A 20,825-nucleotide genomic window follows, 5' to 3' on the forward strand; every position below is an offset into this window, starting at 1 on the left:
ATCAAGGGTATGCACACCTGTCTTTCCATGTGGGACAGAGACATCAATATAATGGACTACACCGTGTACGGACAGACCAGGGAGTGCAGGCTTTGACTTACCATACCCGTACACTGAACGGTAACGACATTGCCTCCCAGAAGAGGCCATATTCACTCATCCACAAAGCCACTATGGAGGACCCTCACTTAATCCTGGGCCTGGAAGACCCTGCTTGAAACACAAATCAATCTGTCCGACCTCGAGATTGTTCCACACTGTGCTTAAACAGCAAGAAACACCATCTGTGCTCAAAGGAGAATGCCAACAAGCCACCCGCACACATGAACTTCCTAGAACGATCAGCAGTGTTCCACCAACTAAAACACAGCAACACCACCTAGTAGTAAGCCCACTTTGACACCAATATAGTAGAACCTGAAAAAAAGATGCTCGTAATGACAAAATAGGCACAGCCCTTATTGATGCAGTAACCCCTGCAAATCTGGTGCCGTAGATTCACTCTCCCTATGAATAGTGTTGGGATGGCAGATCACGCTTATCCCCCTTTACCTTTGACTCATTACGATGTCCGCCACCATGGCTCCCACACAAGTTGGGTTTCTTGCTCCTATGTTGGCAGTGGTGATGTTCCATATTACACACCCAGGTAGACTCTCCTTCCCCACACCCAGCACACCAAGCCTTGACCAACAGCCCCACTTACATTCAGGAGACACCAGATCTTTGGCTGGGCATCCACCCCGCATCATCTTAGTGCCACTACCACCAGTTAAACATGGTTAAGGTCCTGACCTTCAACATTCACAGACTAAAAACACCGACAAAATGTTTGTCACTCTTGTACCTACTTAGAAACTCTGAATGAATATGTCTATTGCAGGAGACCCACCTCCTGAAGAAGGACTAGGTAAGGATGAAGTCCTGCTAGTTTGATAGGCATTTGTTTCATCCAGGCTGCTAAGCAAACAGAAGTGGCAATTGTGTTAACCTCTAAATTTCAAAGGTATTGTAGGAAGCTGGCTCTGTTTATACTATATCAAAATGAGATATAGTGTGCAGAGTCCAGGGGTTCCCCAGGGACTTAACAGAGGCTAAAGTAGATAATACTAATGCTTTCTTTTGTGGTAGTGTGGTTGAGTAGTTAGGCTTATCAGAGGGTTGTACAAAGCATTTGTTGTACACATAGTTAATAAATGAAGCACCCACGTAATGAAAAACTCAAGGGCCAATGGTTTTTATATAGCAAAAATATATTTCGCTACTTTATTTCTAGACCCACAAGATTCAAGTTGCAGGCAAGTACATGTGCAAGTAAGTGTCCAACATATGTATCAATACCACTTTGTTTAGAATTGGCAAGCTATGCTGTTTTCAATACAACAGCAACATACTATTTTAAAAGTTGACTGTGCTATTTTTTAAGACAGGTCGAGGGGGAAACGCCCACTACCAGCAACACGGGGCCAGCCGGGTGCAGAGGTCAAAGATGAGGCAAATTTAACATGGGCTCCTATTGAGGCTGGGGGCACTCGGAATTAGGACTGCTTGCAGGAATGTACCTGCGTTTTTGGAGGGCAGACCGGGGGGGTTTAGAGGAGCACCAGGGGGCGACAGGTCAGCACAAAACACACACCCTCAGCAGCACAGGGGCGGCCGTGTGCAGGGTGCAAACACAGAGTCGGGCTCCGAGTGCTTTCATATAGGAGGATCCAAGGGGTCACAAAGATGCTGCAGTTGAAGTTCAGGGGTTCGGTTCTGGGAAACCAAAGGCTGGACAAGGAGGAGGGCCGTCTGCTGGATGTTGCTGCACCGAAGGTTGGATTCCCCGAGGCTGCGGATGCAGGTATACCTTTTGGTGTTGGGAATCTTCATCCAGTTCTGTCGCGGTCAGGGGGTCCTCCGGATTCAGGCTGCAGGCGTCGTCGTGTTGGACAGGAGGGGTCATCTCAGGGTAGGCACTTGCTCAGAATCACCTGGGGACCAGCTCTAGTCATTTGGGCCACCTGGACACGGGCCCTGGTCGTTGGGTGCAAAGTGGACAGTACTCTTGGATATGGGGTGGTTCTGGAGTCCTTAGTTGGAGTTTCTTTTTCGACAGGACTGTTGTCCACGAGAGTTCTTGGTCCTCTGTGGTGCAGGCAGTCCTCCTGAGGCTTTCAGGTGGTCGCCAGTCCAGCAGGATGCGTCGCCTTCTGGAGACAAGCTGGTAGGGCTGTGGCCAAGTCAGTTTGTGTCTTCAGTCTTCTCCTCTGGGGGGCAGCTTAGCAGTCCTTCTTTCTTCTGGTGAGGTCACCATGAATTTGACAAGCTGGGTTCAGGGGAGCCCTTAAATCCTGGATTTAGGGGCATTACAGTGGTCAGAGTCCCTGAGGGTGGCTACACCCTTCTTGTGTCCATTCCCTTTGGGGATGGAGACACAGACCTAACCCTATTGGCCCCTGTCCTCCAAACCAAGATGGAGGATTTAGCAAGGAGGTGGTCACCTCAGCTCTGGACACCTTAGGGGTGGTCCCAACTGAGGTGGTTACTCCTCCTTGTGTTCTCTAATTTTCCCACCAGACTTGCTGCCAAAAGTGGGGCTTTCTCTGGGGGCGGGCAACTCCAGTAGCTGGAGTGCCCTGGGGCACTGTAACAAGAGGCCTGAGCCTTTGAGGCTCACCGCCAGGTGTTACAGTTCCTGCAGGGGGGAAGTGTGCAGAGCAGGCTTTGTTTCTCACCACTGAGAGCACAAAGGCTCTCACCCCATGTGGTCAAACTCATCTGAAAGTGGCAGGCTGGCACAGACTTGTCAGTCCTGCACTAGCAGTTTGGCTAACATACAGGGGGGGCATCTCTAAGATGCTCTCTGGGTGCAACTTTCAATAAATACCAAACTGGCATCAGTGTGGGTTTATTGTGCTGAGAAGTTTGATACCGAACTTTCCATGGAATGACAAACTCCCAGCCCATATACTCAATATGGCCACACTGCACTTACAACGTCTAAGAATGTACTTGGACACTGTAGGGGCACATGTTTCTCACACAGCTATGCCCTCACCTGTGGTACAGTGCACCCTGCCTTAGGGCTGTAAGACCCTCTAGAGCGGTGACTTATATTTGCCACAGGCAGTGGCTGGTGTGCATGGTACACAGAGAGGGGTGCCATGTTGACTTAGGGGGTCATTCTGACCCTGGCGGCCGGTGACCGCCAGGGTCACCGACCACGGGAGCACCGCCAACAGGCTGGCGGTGCTCCCTTGAGCATTCTGACCGCGGCGGTTCAGCCGCGGTCAGAAACGGAAAGTCGGCGGTCTCCCGCCGACTTTCCGCTGCTCGGGAGAATCCTCCATGGCGGCGGAGCGCGCCCTGCCGCCATGGGGATTCTGACACCCCCTACCGCCATCCTGTTCCTGGCGGGTCTCCTGCCAGGAACAGGATGGCGGTAGGGGGTGCCGCGGGGCCCCTGGGGCCCCTGCAGTGCCCATGCCAATGGCATGGGCACTGCAGGGGCCCCCGTAAGAGGGCTCGCAAAGTATTTCAGTGTCTGCAGAGCAGACACTGAAATACGCGACGGGTGCAACTGCACCCGTCGCACCCCTGCAACTCCGCCGGCTCCATTCGGAGCCGGCATCCTCGTTGCAGGGGCATTTCCGCTGGGCCGGCGGGCGCTCTTTTGGAGAGCGCCCGCCGGCCCAGCGGAAATGTAAGAATGGCCGCCGCGGTCTTTTGACCGCGGTGCGGTCATTTGTCGGCGGGACTGTGGCCGCCCGCCACAGTCAGAATCACCCCCTTAGTCTTTTTCTCCCCACCAGCACACACAAGCTGCAGTGGCAGTGTACATGTGCTTGTTGAGGGGTCCCCAAGGGTGGTATAATACATGTTGCAGCCCTTGGGGACCTTCCCAGGCCACAGGGCCCTTGATACCATGGGCACCCTTTACAAGGGACTTAACTGTTTGTCAGGGGGGTGCCAATTGTGGGAACAATGGTAAAGATTTTGGTGCTGGGGTCTGATCAGCAGGATCCCATCATGCTCTTAGTCAAGTTGGCATCAATATCAAGCAGAAAGTAGGGGGGTAACCATACCAACAAGGGCACTTTCCTACAGGTATGTTCTGCAGACCAAAGTGAAACTGACTGGAAGACTAATTTTTGTATGTATATCATTACACAACTAAACATTCACCCTTACCATGCTGTATGCACCCAACGGCCATCAGGAGCAATTTAACCTGAATGCTCTGGGACTGGTCACTTCCTCTCCTGATACAGATGCCATGCCTGGGGAGACTTTAAACTTGTCCCAGATGACTCAGAGGGTGGGACAAGCCAGCGCATTCACACCAGAAGGCCTACTCTTGCTGCACAAGGTGGGTCTCTCTGAACTATGGAGGTACAGCACTCAGCTGCTAGGGATTATACATGTTTCCCCATCCCACGAGACTTACGCCCATATGGATTACTTTTTCACCAATCCTTGTATTTCGACAACCATCACAAAGGTGGAGGTGGGTGTATTGGCTCTCTAGAAAACACTCCCCTATTACAGTCACATTTTATATTCCAGTATTCCACCTACTTTACAACTCTCTCTGACATATGACTCTACTCTTCAAGAAGTCCAGGAGGGGGTCCAAGATTTTCTGCAGACAAATGCCACATCAAACACTCCCCTGTCCCTGCTCTGGGACATTCTGAAGGCAGCCTTTAGGGGGACCCTAATAGCCATTTCCACACAATTGAATAAAATCAGGAAGGCCAAATGCAAAATCAGAACTCTTGAAACTGCCCATAAGCAGTCTGGGTTCCACAGTGGGCAGATACAGTTGACACTAGCTCACAAGCAACGTAAGGCCTTAGACACTGACAGACGGGAATATGATCTCCTACTCTTAAAACAGAAATACTATACTGGAGGGAATAAAGCCGGATGATTCCTAGCTAATAATCTCTGGGCTCACGTTCACAAAAGCAGCATATCAGAGATCCACTTACAGACAAGGTGTGTCGTACACAAGGACGAAGAGATCACCCATGCATTTGAGAATGTTTAGGCAAATCTCTATGCTGCGGACACATTGAACCCCAATGACATGGATGCCTATCTAGCTGTTTGCCATATAACACACCTCCTGGCACTTGAGGTGCAATCCCTGGAATTGGATAATCACCAATAGGACATCATCTCAGCCATTACCCAATTACGACGAGGAAAAGCACCGGATTAGATGGCTTTACCCCAAGCTTTTGCTAAGCACCTGTCATCCCACTTACCCCTCTTCTTACTCAACTATACAATTCCTTCAGGAAAATGGGGGCCCTCCCCAACTCTAAGCAAGAGGCAATAATCACAGTTAACCCTAAACCTGAGAATGACCCCACAAATTGTTAGGTCCAGACCAAGGAGGATTTATCCCAGAGCAGGCTGCGATGATAATGCAATTGCTCCACCTTATAGATAAAGCTGACCACTCTCGAACCCCAGCGCTATTTATGCCGATCGACGTTGAAAAGGTGTTCGATCACCAGCATTGGCCAAGTTTGTGGTCAGTGCTCAACAAGATGGGACTGGGCCCACGCTTAAGAGATGGGTGATATGTAGCTACAATGTCCATATAGCCAGAGTAAGAGTCAATGGCCTAACTTCCTGTGCCTTCCCCATCATTAGAGATACACGACAAGGGTTCCCTCTTTTCCCACTCCTGTTTGCCCTTTACATGGAGACACTGGTGGAAAGAATTTGATGGTCCATAAAGATCAGGGGCATCCCTTTAGGACACCTAGAACACAATACAGCACTATATATGGATATCATTTTGGTCACACAACCCTTCATCCCTGCCCGCCCTACTCAGTGAGCTACAGAGTTTTGGGCCTGTTGACACTTTAAAATCAACATTCAAAAGTCACTGGCTCTTAACCTCATGATACCACAACAAGACAGGCTCCAGCTGTTGCAGCCCTCAAACCCCTTCAGCTTTCCCACTGGTCCCAGTCTAGATTCCTCCCATAGTGGCGTGTTTGTGGTCAATTGGTCACTCCATCCAATTTCTATGGTCAGTTTTGACCAGGTTGCCACCACCGTCTTTGTCGATGGACATGCTTCTTGTGGCATTGTCCCCTCCCATACTTTGCGTGTAGATAACTGTTCCTCCCCACCCCTCTGTCTCTTTTAAACGCTGGATCTTCCCAATCTGCATATCCCCAAGAGATGATTAGATTATTGAAGGAGGCCCTGTGATTCCTCACACAGCGGCACTGAGCTATACATGAAGAAATATCAAGGCATTGAAGCCACCCCACTCCCTGTTTGACCCCCTCCAAGTTCTTCCCTCTCCCCTCGATAGCGGTCCCTAATACCACCCCCCAACCCTCACCTTTTCCCTGTATCCCTGACTCCTAGTTTGTTGTTGTTGATGGCCATCCCGGCCATTGGATGTAGGTCAGCATATGTGTCTACCATTAAAGTGAATAAAAGATTAAAAAAAATATAAAAGATTTGAACCATAAAGAACGTTCACAATCATACCAGCAGGTTTACAAATTTGCATGAAACAATTAATGGCAAAAGAATATAACATATTATCGGGAACGAAGATGCTATTTGTTCAATTGAGACAATAATTTTAATTATTTTCTTTAGTTTCTAAATGTTGGTGGGTAATGATTTTACTATTTTTCTTGTTGACAGGAGAAACAACTGATAGGGGTTTCTATAATTTGTTATTTGTTCTTAGGTGAGCTTTACGGGATATACCACTATTGCTCTCACCCATCTAAACTTTGATCTGCATAATTTGTATCTTGCAGGATGTTTTTGACCATCAGTGAGCTAATGTTTTCTCATTCTGCTCCCACCTGGGGAATATAATTGCCCACCTTGTTACTCAACACCCTCAGTTTGGCTTCAACATTTAAGTCATTAGCTTATCCTTATAATAGCGGTCTTAAAGTGGTTATAGAGTACTCAAACAAATACAATAAACATCACTGTAAGGTTTTACTTACAATGCATAAAAATGCAATAGACGAAATTTGTAAAAAGCCCAGTACCTGGATACTGTTGACACTTTGCATGTTAAAAGTCAACAAAATCTTACAGAATTAGATACTCGGAAGGATTAAAGGTACCACACAGGCTCAGGGACTGGGTGGGCATGTAGGTCACAGGCTCAGGGACTGGCAAATTGCACTTGGGTTCAGGCCTGGGAAGGTAGTGCAAAGGCACACAGGCAGTCACGGCTGGTGGGAGGGAAAAGGGGCGGGGCGTAGGGGGTGGCGGGAGCGCGACCATAAAATAAATAAAAAAAAATTTAAGTATCTGTTTCGCCGCGCCACCTCCAAACCGCTCCTCATCTCAAAGGACAGGCTCAGGCTCCCAGCCTGCCCTCCATCCAATCCTACTGCTGCTGTCATGCAGTGGTAGGATTGGACGGATTACCCTGGCTGGGTGCTCCAAGGCAGAGTGGAAGTTTCTGCCTGCTCTCTCCAATCCGGCACTGCGTTGCCGGGGTCAACAGAGCCTACTGCGCATTTATGTTTGGCCGTCCGAAGACGGCTGGCCAAACATATATGTGCACTTCACTTCCTCTCAGCCATGCCTTGACCCCACCCCTTTTGCAGTAAAAACATAATAAACATAGTTTATAGGAAGAGCTGACCCTGCGAACAGGTCAATATGCTTGGAGGTTTAAGAGTGTATCACATAGGCTCACTGGTGACAAAAGCTTAGAGGCTCAGGAGGGGCAAGTAGCATGCAGGCTGAGGGGTGGGCAGATAACACACGCTCAGGGGAGAAGAGATGGGTCGCAGCAGTGCCATAACAAAGGACCCCGTGGCATGGAGGGGCCCTGAGTCTCAGGGGACCCCCCTCTGCGCAGTGCACAGACGGCAGGTCTCTGACTGGTTCCAGCGGGGATGGGCCCTTTGCGGGGAGAGGGTTTAAGTTTCGTTATGCCACTGGGTCACAGGCTCAGGAGTGGACACACAAATCAAGGGGTGGACAGGTAGCAGACAGGCACAGCAGTGGGCAAGTAGCACATGGCTTCTGGGGTGGGCAGGCCCAGGAGTGGGGTGGTGGGTTTCAAACTCAGGATTGAAAAAGTAGTGCTAGGTGTAGGATTGATTTGTAAAACATGAACTGAACAATGGGCAAGTAGCATATGGGTTGAAAGAAGGGCATATTGCACAGGCTCAGGGGAAGGAAGACCGCACAATGAAAAAAGTGTGACCTGCCAATAAAGATGTGACTATGTAGAATCTATATTGCACAAATAACGCATGTAGGACAGGAAGGACGGGAGCAATTGGTAAAAGATTATTAAAAGACAGGAAAGGTGGGTTATTCTCCAAAGTAAATAGTTGATAATCATATAAGGCAGACAGTGTGGCCAGAAGCAAAGCTTCTCTCATGAATCTTCACATAGTCATTTAGAAGCATTAACTTGACTCACAATACTGACTACTTCTGTGTCTGTTGTTACTAGAGATATGGTGATAAGCAGTGGGAAAATCTCAGACTGAGGCACTGCATCTCAGTACCACTAAGCAGTGGCGGCTGGTGACATTTGAAAGTGGTGGGGCGTAAAAGTTGGGCATGACTTATGTAGCAAATGAAGCGAGCAAGCTTAATGGACAAACGTGGTGTCCAGGTTGAGCCCGTCTCCCAAGATTTTTTTTTTAAAAAAGATTAGCAAATGGTGCATTTTAAAAAACAAATTTAGTGAGAAACCAAGGTTTATAAAGAAGTGGGAATGTATAGTCTTGAAATATTAAACGCATTAAAAATCGCCCCATATGTTATTGTATTATTATGTTCAGCAGTTACTGTATATGCAAATTGTACAGTGCAACAACTCCAGCCCTTTAAAGTATGCGCTTGCCCAGTGTGATGCACTGCATGCTGCATCATCTTTGGAAGAAAATGCCCTAGCCAGGCTTCGGGAAGCACCCACATTTGCTCGCTGTAATCAGTCATACAGAAATATGTGCAGACAGCAATTGCGGCTGCTGCAAACAGAATACTGGGGCGATTTACCCGGGGGTACAATTTGAAAAACAGATGGCAAAATGGTGCATTTTACAGCACATTTTGTTAAAGAATTTGCTTAAAATGCTATGGGTTTCAAAAAGCATGTTTGTACTCCTACGCCAAAAAGAGCTCTTTCTTCACACACCGTTCTCTTGCAGCAGTGGCATAGGTAAATCTTTGTACTATGTAACACACATATTTTAATAACCTCTCAAATATATGAGGTAGGCCAATCTGGTGTGCGCTATACTATTGATGCCAAGCTGCAATTAAACATGTACCCCACATTTAAGGCACAGCTTTAAGCGGTGTAGCTGAAAAGTATTAGTTAACAGATACCACTGCTCCCATCCCCAGAACAAAAGAAGGTCTATAAAGTAGCTGATATATGTATTGATATATCTATATATCAAGCAATGAGTTTTAATAGTACATTGAGCCAAAACAACCAATTTCACATGCCCACTTCATTTTGGAAATTACTTTTTATATGTCAGTCCTTCAGCCAATAACATAAGTAATGCATCACGACCGGAACCAGCAAATCAAGCAGTTTGTACCAGACTATTTACGCCTAAATTACATGGATACTCTGAACCATTCTGTATTACCAAATGCAACAGCCAACATGTGCCTAACACTTTTGGAGTACAGGGTTTGACCTTGGTTCCATTTTTTCAACTTGGGTTTGTGAATTTCTTTCACAAAAAGTATTAAGTTTTGCATAGATGTTTTTCTGCAGCGATCATGACTCCAGGAATCCGGGGCTTTTCAGTGTATATTCTACTTTCACTCGTATTCTTTAAGTGGCTGATTGCTAAATAATATATTATTCGGAAGTAGTTGATTGTTATTGTTTACAGAGTGATAGATTTGAGATTAAATGTGCCTCAGAACTATGTTCTGAACGACTCGTCCCGTTTAAAGTGGTAATTGTTTACTCTCTGGCAATTGGGCTGAAATCTATATCTAAAACAACTCAGTGGAGCGTTGCACCTTTTGACATAACCGCCTACAAGACAAAGTCGTGTGAAACAGTGTTGCCAGTCCTTAACTCAAGCCAGTCTCGTGGGTGCTATTCCATTAACCCCATTCTCCTAAAATAGTTTCTCCAACCTCAGATAAACCTCCGCGAGCAGGGCCTTTTCCTCGTTATCTGTTGACAGCAGGTAAAATACACAGGTCCATCCTCAGCAGAGCTTTGTACCGTCTTCCCCATAGCAAGGTGCCCTGTGCACACACCGTTTGTAAGCTGCGTGTCTGTCTCCGTTTAGTTTTAGCCAGTGCTTAATTTGTAAATAAAAAGGTGCCGGTGCCGAAAGCCCTCCTCTTAAACACGCGGCTGCTGCAATTAAATGTGTGGGCACACGGAATACTGAGGCGGCGTAATCCTGAAGCCATCTCGGGCCTCTTTACTCCATTTATAGCCACTTCCTGCCCCTCCAGCTCACTCTTGCAGCTTTCTAATTTCTCCCTTTGTGACGCTTTTTTGTTTTTCCCTACCTCTGTTTTTCCCACATGTGTCTTGTGCTCTCAGCAAAATGCTTGAGGCAGAAGAATAAGCCTCAGCCCTTAAAAATAAGTGCCGGAGCTCAGCACCGAAAACAACAAGCACAAATTAAGCACTGGTTTTAGCTCCCTTGTTTACCTTCTCTCCCCTTACGCACGGTGATGTAAATCTTTCCGCTGACACAAAGGACGCGGCAGAGTACCTAAGAGTTTTCTTAATTTCGTATGCTTAATGCATACAGTTGCGTGACCCTGCCTGATCACTTGTAGTCTGCTATAACCACCACTAGCATTGGCTCAGGTCTAGCCTTATCGTTTACACTTTAAAGAATTAAAGATTATTTCAATTAATTTATATAAGGCAGCACGCTGAGTCAGGAACGGCAGCTCCATGCCAGTGTTGGTCTCGACAGTTAGTCTGGCGAGCAAGGGAAGGTGAAGCCGGGGTAAGGCACAACATAGTGAAATAAGTACAGCTGAAAACTGCACTCACAGATGTACACACACATTTATACATGGACTGTGTGGATTATTAACTGGCACTCGACATCCAAGCCCACTGTTGCACAGTAACACTAATTTCACTACTACCGCTTTACTCGGCTCGGTCTTTTTGCTGAATGTGCCCGCAGTGGCTCACAGAGTTCTGTGTTTCTCTGGAGATATGGAAATGAGTTCCACTTAAAGTAGAAGGCAAACTCCTGAGGCCTGCGCAGTACATGAGCAAGTGTTGATGGATAGGGTGACATAACTCGTGCACATCTCAGCTCCCATTACAAACGCAGCCTTTTGTATTCACCCACCCTTTCAGAACTCGTCACAACTGGTTTTAAGCAACGTTTTTCATTGGGACAGAAAAATGAGCAAGCTGGTATTACCTTCTGCCTTAGATTTCAGTGGAGTCTACCGTCCAACCGAATCCAACTCCCATCCACAGCGCGGGAAGCAAACACCTCGTGTTTGTGCAGTGTTAGCATACTACGCAGACTCAATTTTGAGCTTGCTGCCTGCAGCCCCGCCCACCATTTCCCAACTTGTCACAGGGCTAGACCCAACCTCTGTGACGAATTGGGAAAGGGTGGGGTGACCATTCTCCACTATCCTGACTGACGTGAAGCCCCTAGCGTTACAGGGCTTCAACCTGAAGCGCCCGGGGCTAACTTTATCCACACGTCATTAGGGGGTGGAGACTGGTCCTCGGAGCTATGTCTTTGCCGAGCTGATGACCTCACAGGCCTCAGGCTGTGAGCTTGTCAGCCCGGCAAACATAGACTCAGTCAGGGGAGGGCCTGGCCTGATGCTGCCAGTCTCATGTCACGTGACACAGTAGCCCCGAGCCTGGCCCCAGCCCCAAGCAAGAAAGAGGTGTGTACGTTTATTTTAGGGAGGGAGTTAGGGGAGTTTCTTTCACTTTTTTTTTTTGTTACAGTTACGAGGGCAGAGCCCCGACGCCCTCGTGCAGAAACCGCCACTGCCACTAAGGTGACCTATACATTGTTTCTCCGGCCTTCTCCAGGCTCTATGCTCTCTGAGGCAGCTGGCCTCATGGTTTGAAAGCAAGGCAAGGCAATTGGTTGTGTATATTTTATGGATTAAGAGGTCAGGATTTTCATTTTCAGGCAGAAAAGACCTTCCGCACTGTATTCTTTCTTGCCTCTGGACAATCAAATTTATCTGCATTTTCATTGTGCTACTGTGGAAGATTGTTCAGGGGTGTGGAATTTATTAAAATATCTACTTGTCCAGGGGACAGGTTGCTTCTCAAATCTACTTGTCCTGTAAAAAGATCTACTTGTCCCTTTGGTGCCATGTAGTGTGGCGACAAGTTATGGCAGCAATCTCATTATGCAAGAGCTCTGATAATAGCCTCTCTGATTATGCCAGAGCTACTACCATAGTAGGACTTGAATACTTGCAGTTTCAATCCCTACTGTAGCAATTTCCTTATTTTGCCCCCTTTCTGCAGATCTGCATACTGGGGCTGTAGGACGCAGTAAGCAATAGTTCCAGGGCTGGAATGCCTTTGAGTCTGCAAACCTACTAACCTGCATGTTTTAAAGATTTTCACCAGCTTCTCTCTAATATTTTCCCATAATAAGAAAGGTTGGACATTTATTCCTGACAATGGCAGAATTAGAACTTCTTCCAGGGTTGGGAAGAAAGTGGCTGGAGGAAAAATGAACTTGCAAATGCTCAATAGATTTTCACATGAGCAAATCTACACATCGTATTTACCCATGCTAAAATACAGTTCACAAATATTTTATAGGGGTACGACATATACCATGGGTGCACTTTTGTGACTTTAAGAATTTGGGGCCACATGTAGGTAGGTTCAGATTTGCGACCCGCAAATTGCGAGTCAGAGCGACTCGCAATTTCGCAAATCTGAATGTAGGATGGTGTCCCTGACACCATCTGTGATTCGCAAGGGCTTCGCAAATGCCCACCTCATGAATAATCATGAGGTGGGTCGCAATTTGCAACCCCCCCTTGCGAATGGCAGCCCTCACAGGGATGGTGGCCTGCTGGAGACAGCAGACCACCATGTCTGTGACTGCTTTACAATAAAGCAGTTTTTTTTTTTTTTTTTGTAATGCAGCCCGTTTTCCTTAAAGGAAAACAAGATGCATTACAAAAACGAAAAATGAAACGTTTTAGTTTCATTTTTTCAGAGCAGGCAGTGGTCCACAGGACCACTGCCTGCTCTGAAAAAATGTTTACAGTGACATTCACAATGGGGAAGGGGTCCAAACTGCGATTGGGTGCAAACTGCGATTGGTTTGCGCCCGCGTTTGCAGTCACAAAACAATCCTACATTGCACTGCGAGTCGCAATTAGGAAGGGAAAACCCCTTCCTAATTGCGAGTCGCAAAACTGGGTTTGCATCTCAATGTGCTTTTTGCACGTCGCAAACAGCGAAAGTCGCTGTTTGCGACATGCAAAAAGCTACCTACGTGTGGGTCTTGGTCCCTAATTAGGTCTGGTGTTAACAAAGACATTTTGTTTTTATTAAACTTCTATTTCTCTCTCTTTCGGCTGGCTTTACTGTGAGTGATCGCATTCTGCTCTTCCACAAGGAGCATGTTGGCACACAAAGTAGTTTTGTTCAGTGTCAGGAACTACAGTGGCAATCAGTGCCGTAACGAAACTGGAGTGTGCCTCTTTGCAAAGAACATGGAGGAGCCCCCTCTCCAGACTCACTCAGGGCAAGTGCTGTGCTGAAGGGGCCCCCTGGAGGGCGGCTGCGGGGCCTTTGTTATGCCACTGGTGGCAACGTGTGCTTTTAGAGTTAAAAAAAACTTTTTGGGCGGTTTTTGCCAGTGTTTGTTACAATGTTGAGGGCCTGGTAGCTCCCGCAACAATAAAGTGTTACAAAAGCCATGTCAAAACAAGACACACATTGATGAAACTAAAAGACTTATAAAAATAAGTCAGATCAGTTGGCTTTGTCAGTGTTTGTTTATTTTTATGCTTCCCATAATCGTGTTGAAAATGGTTACACTGATTTTCCATTCGAAATATTTTTGGGAAATACTAGCATGCATCAACACATTTGACTAAATGACACTTCATTTGCATCTAATCAGAGAGCATTCTGGGAGCATTATATTTAGCCTCATAGCCTAAACTTTTCAAATATGTGTATACACGTGTTTTTTTTTTTTTTTGTACTGGAACCAACGTCAGTAGTGAAGTGTGACCTTAAAACATTTATTTACAGCACTCGCCCTAATAATGAAGACTTTCAAATAATGAACCATAAATACAAGTTCGAACAGCATTATCTTTTGGAAACACATTACCTCAACTGCAGAGAGTTCCACTCTCTGTAAACAGGCAGCCAAAGGGTTTGTGCTGCAGAGGGTTAGGCCTACTTGTCCCAAGGACAAAGTAAACATAAAAACTTGTTGCCCTTGACCCCAAACAAGATGTCCCGGGCGTCGGGCGATAGGAATTCCACATCCCTGTTGTTATGTTTTTATATTTCTGTGCAGCATTCAAAATGAGCTGAATGCATTTTCACACTCAATTTCAAATGTATACATGGAAATAATACAGTTGCCTATGAAACACATTCTTTATGATGTGTCGAAGTGTGTATTCCTGATATGCTTTAACTAGGCCTGAGTTTAGACATAAACACCAACTTGCCCAAGATGGAAGTCGCCTCTGTCTCTCACGTCTCTTCATTTCCCCCCCCACCAACCTCTCTCCTCTCAAACTCTGCAGCAAGCAGTCAAGCTAAGATGCAATGCTTTAGTTCCACTGTTATTATTTTTCTACTCCTAATGAACATTCACACAACCTGATACATTACCAAGGTCCTTTGTCTGGGTCACTGTGCCCATTCACTCATATAACACATTATTGTTTGTCTGTCTAGTTTTGTTCTAGCATCTCAGGATGATACTAGCATAGAGGGTGCTGAGTAATTATTCATGTAGTGGGATAGTTCTTGAGTATTAAGGCAATGCTACGTGTATTTTTTCATGGGCTCTGATTTGATGTTGAAATGCTATATTTGCTCATGTTTCCAGATTCTCTATTTTATATAAGAAAATAATGTATAAAAAAACCTTAATTTTGGGGGTGACCCAGAAGACTTTCCTATTCAACTAAGGATGTTGCCGGTTTCTTTCTTGATTTTGCTGCCCACGTGGGTCTTACAATAGTTTTTGATTCAATATCTTTGTATAATTTTCATTGAGAACCTTCATGGCATTGAATCTGTATCGCTTTATTTTTTAATTCTGTATTAAAACACTTTAACTTTATTTGACTTTAAAGTTATTAACTGGTCTAACTTACTTAATGAATTTTATTTTTCATGCTTTGGAAGGTGTCTTAACATGGGGACACATTGCCTCATGAAATGGAGCTTCAAAACTGTCTCCAATCCAGTGAATGTGGGCATTCTGGTTGAGGTAAAATTATGAGGTGTCTAAAATATGAGGGTTCCCTGCAACCACACTACTTTCATGAAGACGGCTAGAGAAGACCAAGGAAGGCAGAATCAAACCTCTGAAATTTTGTATTTCAAGTATTTTCAATGCTTTCACTCTGATAAGGTGTACTTTTGATGTACTTCTTCCAAATTGTATTCAAATATTTAGTCCATAATAAAATACATTATGTATTTTTTGTAAAGATATCTTGCAACATCCACATATTTGATATTATGATACGAAACCATATATAGAATATAAGAAAATCAGTAATCACATGTATTATGCAGGGTGAGCTCAGCCTGGTCAACTGGTAGACATAAGGGGTCATAGGTATAAGCAACACCTGTCCAGGTCTTGATTCACACACCTCATTTGGAGACATGGAACGCCTTATGGCTGGCTCGGTCATGGAGAACATCCTTTCAGGTACTGGCTCATTATGTCCGAAGGCCCACTGGACCTATTTAGGCAACCATGGATGAGAAAAATTATCAATGTCTTCTACATGCTGAGGGAAAACTCCAAATGCGTCAGGGGCATTGATTTTACATTTTGCAAAACCAACCCCCTTCCCTCGGGGTTTGCCTTTGGAAAATGTAAAAGAATGATGTCATCAATCTCTCCGCTTTTCATGACATCGTTGGCAGATCGGTTTTGTTTCTTTATGTGAAAAGTTCTGCTGTATGTTGGCAGAAGCTCTTTTTTGAAAATTGCACACCAGCAGGAATTTCTAGATTTTGTAAGCAGACACTAGATGGGTGATGGTGATGGTGTCTCTTATGACCCAGCTATATGACAGCCAACTGGTCAACCCCTTAGTCAAGCGTGAGCGCAAAACTAGGTGGTTTGTTATGCAAGAAAAATCAATTAATTACCAAGGACACCGCTGGAGACCAAACATTTGATAAACATAAAAACTATGGGTCTTCAGCAAAACATTAATTGCAACATTTTAATTTCATACCATTCCAAATGTTCACAAAGATTTTAGCTTATCTATCCATGCGATAACTTTAAGATCAAAATATAATTGTAAGGCAGGAATCCAGTTTTCAATTTACTTTGTATGAGGAGCCAATATGTTAAGGGAAAAATGAAGGGCGAATAACAACATATCTGCCAGATTTCTTGATGAAATTCAAACTTCTGACATGATTATTTGTCTGAATGTGTACGATTGTTGTATAATAAACTATAAATCTTGAAATAATGCCTCCAATCCTAACCAAAGTAGTAAAAACTAAGCCTTAATCAAGTGTTACAATAAGCTTCTACTTCAGACCCCCGTTTTACATATGGTATCTCAAAACACTGTGTAAAGTTATTTGTTGTTGAGCGCTCAGGAATAAAACAAGTTTGATCACTTTAGATCAAAGAATTCATAAAAATGGTGTAGGACTTAGGGGCAGATCTAAGAAACGTGGCGCTGCACCTAGTGCAGCGCCATTTTCTTTGCGCCCCGTAGCGCCTCTCTACCGCCACCATGTGTGCAGCGTATTTAAAATATGGCACATCATGGCGCAAGGTAGGGGGGCAATAGCGTTTTTTTTTTTACCCTATTGATGTACTCTGCAGGAATAGCGCAAACATTTTGCTGGTACTCCTGCAGAGTACATAGGGGCCCATTATGCCCCCTTTTAACTCCTGCTCTGAGCAGGCATTAATAGTGCCGAAAAAGTGGCGCAAGGAAATCTCCTAGATTTCCTTGCACCATTTTTTCTGCTCCCTAGCGGGGAGATGCCTCCCTTGCATACATTATATGGCGCAGGCATAATGTGGCGCAAGATGTTTACAAAGTGGCGTAATGCATGCATTGCGCCACTTTGTAAATATGACGTGGGGAAAAGGCTACTTTACCGCCGCCTTAAAGTAAAAAAAAAAAAAATTACGCTATGCCGCAGCTAAGGTGGTGCTAGGGGCTCTTAACTATGCCCTTAATTTTTAGGCTCAATGCTGGGAATGCTGTACTTGCTGGTCTACTCTTGTCCTCTGTGGCTGAAAATTAAGGATGTTGGGGCATTCGATCACATCACATTGGGTTTTAAACATCACAGCACTTTCCTTTTGCTTTCCAGGAGCACTGTATAGTTACCTCTTGACCTACAAGCCATTTATTTTAAAAAAAGCCCCAATTATTTCACTATCAACCTTGTCATCTCGGTAGGACACACCGGCTAAGATGTGGAGAGAAAACCAGTTTGGAAGCAAACTAGTTACTTAAATTCAGCATTGTTGCACGTCCCAGGTAAGGAAAGGCAGATACCACCCGGAACGATGTTCTTGTAATACTTTACATTTCACCCGACCTGCTTTCATTTCACTGCTTTTGAAAACTTAATTTTGGGCTGTTAGTCTGCTAATTGATTATTTTCCCGATCACTTTCTCTGGATTTTGCGCGTTTTGTATTTTTTTTTTTTTTTTTTTACTTTTTACACTTTTCTACAACAGTCCCAGAATATAAATCCCTGCACTCCGGATTCTGCTCACCACTTCAGAGTATAGGTTACCACCACCATCTTCAACTGTACCTTTCCCACACCCTGCACATCTTCTGAAGTCTAACAGCCTCATCAAACGCTTTGTCGGGCAGAAAATGGAAGAATCACTTATTGTATCATGTGATTCTGTGGATCTTCATGAGACCACCTGCCCTAAATGTGTTAGTCAATATAGAGAAATCTCTCAAAAGTAGGTGGATCTCAGTTGGTCACTTTCCCTCCTCTTGGGGAAATAAATAGAGGCAGCCACAAGCTGGGAAATTTATTATAATAATTCCTTACTGTCAAGTGATTTTCGTTTTGCTTTTTTCACTATGGCCTATTCTTTTGTTCACTTTCAGGCAGTCGAATTCCTCAACCAGTGTGACCATTACCCTAGTCATGAACAAGAGGAGAGTGATCAATTTATTTTTAGGTTAAATAAATCCTACTCTTCATCCCAGTATGGGCCACCCAGTATAACCACTTTTAGAAATTATGGTATTCAGCTATGTCTCATGGCTTTATATTGCCACAAAACCTCTTTCCATAAAGGACGTATTACCATAGAGTTTCCCAACAGAGGAAAGAGGGTGTCTTTTTCTGCACACACACTCCCACAGTTATCATGTGTCTCTCAAAAGTCCTTTATAACCTTTTTCAAGTCACATGCACTCTAAAGAATATTTTATATGTCAATTATTTATGTAGCACATACACTGAGGAGCACTGTCCTATCCCAGATCAGTGCCCAGTAGTGTCAAGCTGACAACTCTTTCTTCTAGCATATCAGGTAGCTCAGTTGGTCTTGTGGGGAAGTATTATCTGAAAGTCATTAAAGGTTTGATAGCAGCCTATTTCGATTAACCACATCCTACAGAAGACTTTCCAACCAAGTGAGATTTCTTATTACAGCCTTTAAATTGTTCTATTACGCTGCAGTTGGCAATATGGAATGTCTTCCTGTATAATTAGATTAAGGGCCTCATAATGAGTTTGGCGGACCGACCGTTGGCCTGCCAGACCCGTGGAGAGGAGACCACCGCGGAGCTAGAGGTCTCCCCCCCCGGCCCTATTACAATGTTTCCACCGGGCTGACTGGTGGAAACCTCTGTATTAAGAGGTTTCTGCCAGGGGGCCCGTAGGAAACAGAGCGGTGGCATTGGCCTCGGCTCCTCAGGGAGCCAAGGTCAATGCCGTAGTACGGAGGGTCCCCACAGCACTGCCCACAACATGGTCGTGGGCAGTGCAGGGCCCCCCGGTGGCCCTTAACACCAGCTTTCTGCCATCCTTTTCATGGTGGGGACCCTGCCATGAAAAGGCTGGCGGAAGGGGAAGTTGTGATCAGCATGTCAGGGCTGAACTCCGCGCCGCCGTGGCTGACCACGACTTTGACTGCCACCACCCCATCAGGATCCGTGATCCTGGTGATAACGGGGGATCCCTGGCGGTCTGGTTGTAATGTAGCAGTCGGACCGCTATGAGTATGGTAGTCTGACCACCACCACGAGTTTGGCGGTTGCAAGACCGCCAAACTCGTAATAAGGCCCTAAATCCTATCTTATATCTCTCAAAGGGCATCACAACATGAGAAACACAAAGATATCCAATTTAGCTACCACTTGGAAAACATAAAAGAATCAAACCCAGGGGAGAAGTGAAGATTTTCTCACATAGAGACCAAGGGTGATGGAAACAGAACAAAATAATTCTAAATATGAGATCCCAAATGCTGCAGAGTTGATATATGGATCCATGTAAATCTGTTTTGATTTCAACCATATAGCACATCTCAGTTTTTCCTTAACAACTGTTTGCTCTATGGAGACCGACCACTTAAGATATTTTATGCATCTCCTAAGATCTGGCAAGACCTTCTCCTTAATTCTTAGACCACATGAACAAGCATCTCATAACCCTAGCTTCCTATGAAATGAAACATCTTATTCTGAATTTCTCTGTCTAGTTTGTACATTGTCCGTGCAGCTACCTTTTTGGGAGGTGCTCACAAGATGACCCAATCTCCTCCTCCTTCTGTCAGTTTGATGAAGATTCAATGGATCACACAGGCGACCCTGTGAGATGACTAACGGCAGCATTTTTAGGGAATTCTATTAGGCATCTCATTTTCTGACAGGGAACCACATACGCCACCCATCACAGATAAACCTTTGTGTTTCTGGATCCATTGTGTATAGCAGTCACTGATTTAATATCCCCATGAAAGAAGTAAAACCACAGGAGAATTGCATACTTGAGACACTGGAGCCTTAATGACCCTCAAAGGCTTATCCTAACATTTCAGAGTTTAAGTCAAACACACTGTGTGTTTCTTACACCAGGAGCTACTGAATTGGTCCCTGCAAGAACTGAAAAACAATGTTAAGCACATTACACTTTCTATTTCTTAGGCATTGTCACCCAGATAGCTACTTGGTGGGTGCTGTGGTTTCCAAAACGTATCCTGGTAGTCAAGGTAACAAAATTCCCTTGGATTGGGAGGCTGTTAGTTTAGGACAAGCTGTTTGAATTGAGCTTATTAAAACTTCAGGTGAAGTAACTGTTTTAGCGGCTAGAGCCAGATGGTGTGACCTTGCGCAGAAACACCAGGACTAGATTTGGATCTTAAATGTTTCCCAAATTCAAACTGGCAACCTGATCTTTATTTTGTTTGAATCTGTTTTATTGTATTTTTTGTTTAAACATTATGTCGCGATACAGTGCTTACATTGCTTCTGCTGATTAGTATATTCATAGTGATATGTGTGGAGCAGAGGTATACCATCGCATTCAGTATGCACAACAGTGAACTGACCGTCATGACATCATATCACATATCACAAGGACTTAAGTATACAAGATCCGGAGAAA

The 20,825-nt window shown here is 45.1% G+C and overlaps 1 protein-coding gene across 1 annotated transcript in view; it reads right to left on the reverse strand.

Moving 5' to 3' along the window:
• UBE2U (ubiquitin conjugating enzyme E2 U) overlaps positions 1-20,825 on the reverse strand; it is a 355,949-nt gene that overhangs the window by 39,039 nt on the left and 296,085 nt on the right. The gene's annotated exons all lie outside the window — the stretch shown is intronic.

The sequence above is a fragment of the Pleurodeles waltl genome, chromosome 4_2, assembly GCF_031143425.1.
Source record: "Pleurodeles waltl isolate 20211129_DDA chromosome 4_2, aPleWal1.hap1.20221129, whole genome shotgun sequence".
NCBI classification, from domain to species: domain Eukaryota; kingdom Metazoa; phylum Chordata; class Amphibia; order Caudata; family Salamandridae; genus Pleurodeles; species Pleurodeles waltl.